This window comes from Papio anubis, chromosome 1, assembly GCF_008728515.1.
Source record: "Papio anubis isolate 15944 chromosome 1, Panubis1.0, whole genome shotgun sequence".
Lineage (NCBI taxonomy): Eukaryota > Metazoa > Chordata > Mammalia > Primates > Cercopithecidae > Papio > Papio anubis.
In genome coordinates, this window is record NC_044976.1 from 804,314 (window position 1) to 810,313 (window position 6,000).

Below are 6,000 nucleotides of genomic sequence, written 5' to 3' on the forward strand. Positions count from 1 at the left end.
CATGGTGAAACCCTGTTTCTACAAAAATACAAAAATTAACCAGGTGTGGTGGTGTGCACCTGTAATCCCAGCTACTCAGGAGGCTGAAGCAGGAGAATTGCTTGAACCCAGGAGGCGGAGGTTGCAGTGAGCCAAGATCGTGCCACTGCACTCCAGCCTGGGTGACACGGACAGACCCTGTCTCAAAAAAAAAAAAGAAAAAAAAAATGGCCGGGCACGGTGGCTCAAGCCTGTAAACCCAGCACTTTGGGAGGCCGAGATGGGTGGATCACGAGGTCAGGAGATCAAGGCTAACACGGTGAAACCCCGTCTCTACTAAAAATACAAAATTAGCCAGGTGTGGTGGCGCATGCCTATAACCCCAGCTGCTCAGGAGGCTGAGGCAGGTGAATTACTTGAACTGGGGAGGCAGAGGTTGTGGTGAGCCAAGATCGCACAATTGCACTCCAGCCTGGGCAACAAGAGCAAAACTCTGTCTCAAAAAAACAAAACAATACAAAACAAAAAAACAAAAAAATATATATATACATACCTCAAAGTGAACTGAACAGCCACAACCTGGGAAAAGATACTTGCAACATGACAAAGGATTAATATGCAGACTGTATAAAGAATTCCTACAAACCAATTAGAAAAACAGGCAAAAAAAAAAAAAAAAAAAGTCGGCCGGGCATGGTGGCTCATGCCTGTCATCCTGGCACTTTGGGAGGCTGAGGCGGGCAGATCACCTGAGGTCAGAAGTTCAAGACCAGCCTGGCCAACATGATGAAACCCTGTCTCTACTAAAAATACAAAAGTTCGCCAGGTGTGGTGGCAGGCGCCTGTAATCCCAGCTACACAGGAGGCTGAGGCACGAGTATCGCTTGAACCTGGGGGGCGGAGGCTGCAGTGAGCTGAGACTGTGCCATTGCTCCAGCCTGGGCAACAGAGCAAGACTCCGTCTCAAAAAAAAAAAAAAAAAGAAAAAAAAACATATTTCACAGATAATTTATTTTTTTTTGGAGAATGAGTTTCGCTCTTGTTGCCCAGGCTGGAGTGCAGTGGCACCATCTCAGCTCACTGCAACCTCCATCTCCCAAGTTCAAGCGATTCACAGAGGACAACTTCTAAAAGGCCAATAAAAAGAACAAAGGGTACATGCTCCTTCTCTACTGCCCTGTAACAGTCACTCCATGCTTACCAGCTCAAAACAACAAATGCTTTTGATGTCGGCTCCTGTGGTGCAGGAATCTGTGGGAAGCTTAGCCAGGCGCCTCTAGCTTAAGGCCCCTCCTGAAACTGCAATCACACCGTGGACCAGGGCTGTGGCCTCATCCGAAGGCTCAGCTGGGGCTGGGGTCCACCTCTGAGCTCACTGACGTGGATGCTGGCTGGGTTCAGTTCCTTGCTGGCTATAGGTGGAAAAGCCCCAGACCAGTTGCTTGCCAGTTTCTCCACAGGACACCCCACAGCCTGACAGGAGCTTTCATCCAGCAAGCTCATCAGGGAGGGGGAGACAGCAGCCAGGACAGGAGCCCTGGCCTTTCCGAACCTCATCTCAGAAGTGACATCCTTCCCTTCCGCTGTCTGGACAAGGGTCCCCGGGAGGAGCCCGAGGACTAGAAAGAAAAGAAAACCTGGATTTAAAATGGGATAAAGCCACAGGAGCTGCTCGTCCCACCACAGGAATCTGAGCGCCGGATTATGACAAAGCGTCACTTTGCACCCCGTCCAACTGTGCAGACCTCTCCTAGCCAGGCCCCTGCACCAGAGGTTAACAATCCGTGCCCCTGGTCAGGAAGTCCAGGTGGGTTCAAACAGCCAGAAGGGCATTTCAGGCAAAACGTGTCCCAAATCTTCAAACCATGCCCCGGAACTCAGACCTCCCCTGGGAGTTCCTCCCAAGGAAACCATCTGGCAGAGGCTCAGGCTGCAGGGGGGACACTCCCTTCCAACACCCGGAAGCTGGAGACCACACAAGTGCCCAACGCCAAAGGCACCCCGAGGAGGGTGCCCTGTGCCCCCCCGGCCGAGGTGACCCGCTGCGCCCTACACATCTTCACCAGGAAACATCTGTTACAGATGTGGACGAAGCGCAGCCTGGACTCCCAGATCCGCTCATTTTCGTTCTGCCCTCCGTTTTCTGATTTGCCTACACTGAAAATGCGTGAGTGGCGTGGAAAACCTTCCTACTCCTGCCTCAGCGACCCTTCCTAAAACACGGGCTCGTGTGGCCTGAAAATGTGACGTGCAGGCTTCCTGAGCAAAGTAGGTTGCGCTCCATTAAAAAAACAAACAAAGAACTAAAAAGCCACCGAACGGGAGCTCGGCTGTCGGGACATTTTTGCTTTTTTTTTTTTGCGGCCACGCACACCGCGTTCCCGGGTTTCAGGGCGTGGGGGTCGCCGTGGACTCCCGAACGTGAAAACACTTAAAGCCAGCTCGCAAAACGCCACCAGCGTTCTCCGCGCACAGCGCCCGCCGTAGGAAAGGACCCCCCAGGAGCCAATCCGGGCAGGGGAACCCCGGGCGCCCGCGCACTCAGCATCAGTACCGGCACCCGTCACCCAGCACCCATCACCCAGCACCCAGCACTCAGCACCGAGCACCGAGCGCAGCACCCAGCACGCAGAACCCACCAACAGCCTGATGCAGTCTCCGCCGCAGGCATAGCGCTGGGCCCCGCGCACGGGCGCCCCCGTCTAGGCCCCGCCGCCTTCACAACAAAGGGACGCCGGCGGGCGGGGCCTGAGAGGCGCGCGCTGGAGGGGCCGGATGCGAGGCCGCGGAGGGGGCTCGGAGCTCGGCTATGGGGAGTGTCACAGGGCGGGCGGACCCAGGTGGGCTTCAGGGGGCGCCCGCAGGGCCGAAAATGACGCGCAGAACCCGGCATCGGGCTCCTCGCTGCCCCGCGGGCGCCGCTCCTCAGTGCCCCGGAGCCGGGGAGTGGGGAACCTCGCCGCGGCCCACAACGCCCCCGCAGCTGCCCGTTGGTTCCGCCCGGGCCGTTCTACTCCAGGCAGACGGGGGGTAAAACACGGCGCGCTCAGCGCCCCTCCCCGTTGGTTCCGCTCGGGCCGTTCCACTGTAGGCAGATGGGGGGATGGAAACAGGAGTTTTTAGTGCCCTTCCGCGGCCGCCCGTTGGTTCCGCCGGGGCCGTTCCACTGCAGGCACACGGTGGGGTCACGGCGCGCTTACTCCCCGCGGCCGCCTGTTGGTTCCACTGTAGGCGCACGGGGAGGGTGTGGGGGAGACACAGGGCGCGCTGAGTGCTCCCTGCGGCCGCGCCGTTGGTTCTGCCCGGGCCGTTCCACTGCAGGCAGAGGGAGGGGAAAGACGGTGAGCTCAGTACACCCCCGCGGGCCGTTGGTTCCTCCCGGGCCGTTCCACTGCAGGCACATGGGAGGGGGAAACAGCGGCCCCCACCCCCGCGGCAGCCCGTTGGTTCCGCCCGGGCTGTTCCACCGCCGGCACTTCAGGGCAGGATCGGCCAGTCTGTGGAGGCCGCTCTCTAAGCCCCAGAGGGTTTACCGCCCAGGTTTGGGTTCAAGGAATAAGAAATCCACTGAATACGCTTAACTTAGAAGACACAAAGGCGCCTCTTGGCGGAAGGAGCTCCGCCCAGCCTGACGGAAAGCTGCTGGGGGGCGGGGCCGCCGCGCGGGGTGAGGACTCGCCTCAGGGCGCTGATTGGCTTGTGGCGCGCTCGGGGGCGGGGCCTCCGCATCAGGCTGGCGCCCGCGCTGCTGGGGGCGTCCGGGGCAGACACACCTGCCCGCGGCCCCGAGGACTCCGGCTCTGGAACTTCGTGGAGCGATTTCCTAGCGTTACTTTCTCAAATAATGTTCGGGAATGAAGTTGCGGCTAAAGGGCTCTTTAGAGATTACTTTTGGGCCGGGCACGGTGGCTCAGGCCTGTAATCCCAACCCTTTGGGAGGCCGAGGCGGGCGCATCACAAGGTGAAACCTCGTCTCTACTAAAAATACAAAAATTCGCCGGGCGTGGTGGGGGCGCCTGTAGTCCCGGCCCTGGAGGCTGAGGAAGGAGGATCGCCTGAACCCGGAGGCGGAGGCTGCAGTGAGCCGAGATCGCGCCCCTGCACTCCAGCCTGGGCGGCAGAGCGAGACTCCCTCTCAAAAGAAAAAAGAAAAGTTTACTTTTGGCCGAGGGAGGTGGCTCACGCCGGTAATCCCGGCATTTTGAGAGGCTGAGGCAGGCGGATCGCCTGAGGTCAGGATGTTCGAGACCAGCCTGGCCAACATGGTGAAACTGCTCCCATCTGTACTAAAAATACAGACAAAAATTACCCGGGCCTCGTGGCGCGCCTGTAGCCCCAGCTACTCCGGAGGCTGAGGCAGGAAATCGCTTGAACCCGGAGGCGGAGGTTGCAGTGAGCCGAGATCGCGCCACTGCACTCCAGCCTGGGGGACAGAGCGAGACTCCGTCTCGTAAATAAATAAATACTACTTTTACGTTTCGTTAAACTTTCACTTCTACTTTACGTAGTACGAACCTTCGTAAAGCTTCAGATCCTGGCCGGGGCGTCCGCTGATGGCAGCCTCCTTCCCCAGGCTTTCCCGTGGGGCCCGCAACACGGTTGGGCCAGGGACTGGGACTGTTTCCTCCCGCGGGGTCTTTGGTGGGGATGCCCCAGAGGAGTGGGGCAGGAGGAGGGGCGCGGAGCGCCCCCGGGAGCCGGTCAGGGCGCGGTGATGGTGCCTGTGGTCCCAGCTACTCGGGAGGCTGAGGTGGGAGGATGGCTGGAACCTGGGAGGTCGAGGCTGCAGTGAGCTAGGATCACACTCCAGCCTGGGCGACAGAGTGAGAACCTTGTCTTAAAAAAAAAAAAAAAAAAAAAAAAAGACCGGGCGCGGTGTCTCACACCTGTAATCCCAGCACTTTAGGAGGCCGAGGCCGGCGGATCACAAGGTCAGAAGATCTGGACCGTCCTGGCTAACACGGTGAAACCCCGTCTTTACAAAAAATACGAAAAGAAAAAAAAAAGCTGGGCATGGTGGCGGCTGCCTGTGATCCCAGCTACTTCGGAGGCTGAGGCAGGAAAATCGCTTGAACTCAGGAGGTGGAGGTTGCAGTGAGCCAAGATCGCGCCACTGCACTCCAGCCTGGCCATAGAGTGAGACTCCGTCTCAAAAAAAAAAAAAAAAAGGAATAAAGAAAATTATAAAAGACTCAGAAGTGAAATTAACGCAGTGGGGTGCAATCTGCCTGGTGCCTGAGTTCATGATCCACACGGAGTTCATAAATTTGAGAGCAGTTTACAAAGTAGATTTTCCTACTTTGCAGGAAACCCAGAAATGTCTGATGATTTGCCCACTAGTCTCGGCTGTTGTGGTCAGCAGGGTCGCTGTAGTATCCAAATGATTTCAAAAGCAGATTTATAAAAAGTACTCTTTTTTTCTTTTTTTTTTTTTTTTGTGACGGAGTTTCGCTCTCATCGCCCAGGCTGGAGTGCAGTGGCGTGATCTTGGCTCGCTGCAACATCTGCCTCCCAGGTTCAAGTGATTCTCCTGCCTTAGCCTCCTGAGTAGCTGGGAATACAGACGTGCGCCATCACGCCCAGCTCATTTTTGTATTTTTAGTAGAGACGGGGTTTCGCCCTGTTGGCCAAGATGTTCTCCATCTCCCGACCTTGTGATCCACCCACCTTGGCCTCCCAAAGTACTGGGATTACAGGCCCGAGCCACCGTGCCCGGCCTTTTTTTTTTTTTTGAGACGGTATCTCACTCTGTCGCCCAGGCTGGAGTGCAGTGGTGTGATCTCAGCTCACCGCAAGCTCCGCCTCCTGAGTTGGAGCAATTCTCTGCCTTAGCCTCGTGAGTAGCTGGGATTACACATACCCACCACCACGCCCTGCTAATTGTTTTGTATTTTTAGTAGAGATGGAGTTTCACCTTGTTAGCCAGGATGGTCTCGATCTCCTGACCTCATGATCCACCTACCTTGGCCTACCAAAGTGTTGGGATTACAGGCGTGAGCCACCATGCCCCACTTCTCTTTG

General features: G+C 56.8%; 1 protein-coding gene across 3 annotated transcripts in view; it reads right to left on the reverse strand.

Annotated features, from left to right (window-relative positions):
* The window catches only part of SLC35E2B (solute carrier family 35 member E2B), a 35,323-nt gene extending 32,228 nt beyond the window's left edge, over window positions 1-3,095 (reverse strand). The window contains exons 1-2 of one of the 3 annotated variants that reach the window (XM_021935061.2): window positions 2,619-3,095; window positions 1,181-1,598 (exon numbers count right to left, since the gene is read on the reverse strand). The gene's annotated coding sequence lies outside the window, so the exon portion shown is untranslated. The other 2 variants (XM_009211354.4, XM_009211445.4) reach the window with 2 other exon arrangements.
* Between the last annotated feature and the right edge of the window lie 2,905 nt (window positions 3,096-6,000).